Genomic DNA, 270 nt, shown 5'->3' on the forward strand with positions numbered 1-270 from the left:
TGTGTGTGTGTGTAAGTATATATATATATATGTGTGTGTGTGTGTGTGTAAGTATATATATATATATGTGGGTGTGTGTAAGTATATATATATATATGTGTGTGTGTGTGTAAGTATATATATATATATGTGTGTGTGTGTGTAAGTATATATGTGTGTGTGTAAGTATGTATATATATATGTGTGTGTGTGTGTGTGTGTAAGTGTATATATATATGTGTGTGTGTGTGTGTGTGTAAGTATATATATATACATGTGTGTGTGTGTGTA

The sequence above is a fragment of the Octopus bimaculoides genome, chromosome 5, assembly GCF_001194135.2.
Source record: "Octopus bimaculoides isolate UCB-OBI-ISO-001 chromosome 5, ASM119413v2, whole genome shotgun sequence".
Classification (NCBI taxonomy): domain Eukaryota; kingdom Metazoa; phylum Mollusca; class Cephalopoda; order Octopoda; family Octopodidae; genus Octopus; species Octopus bimaculoides.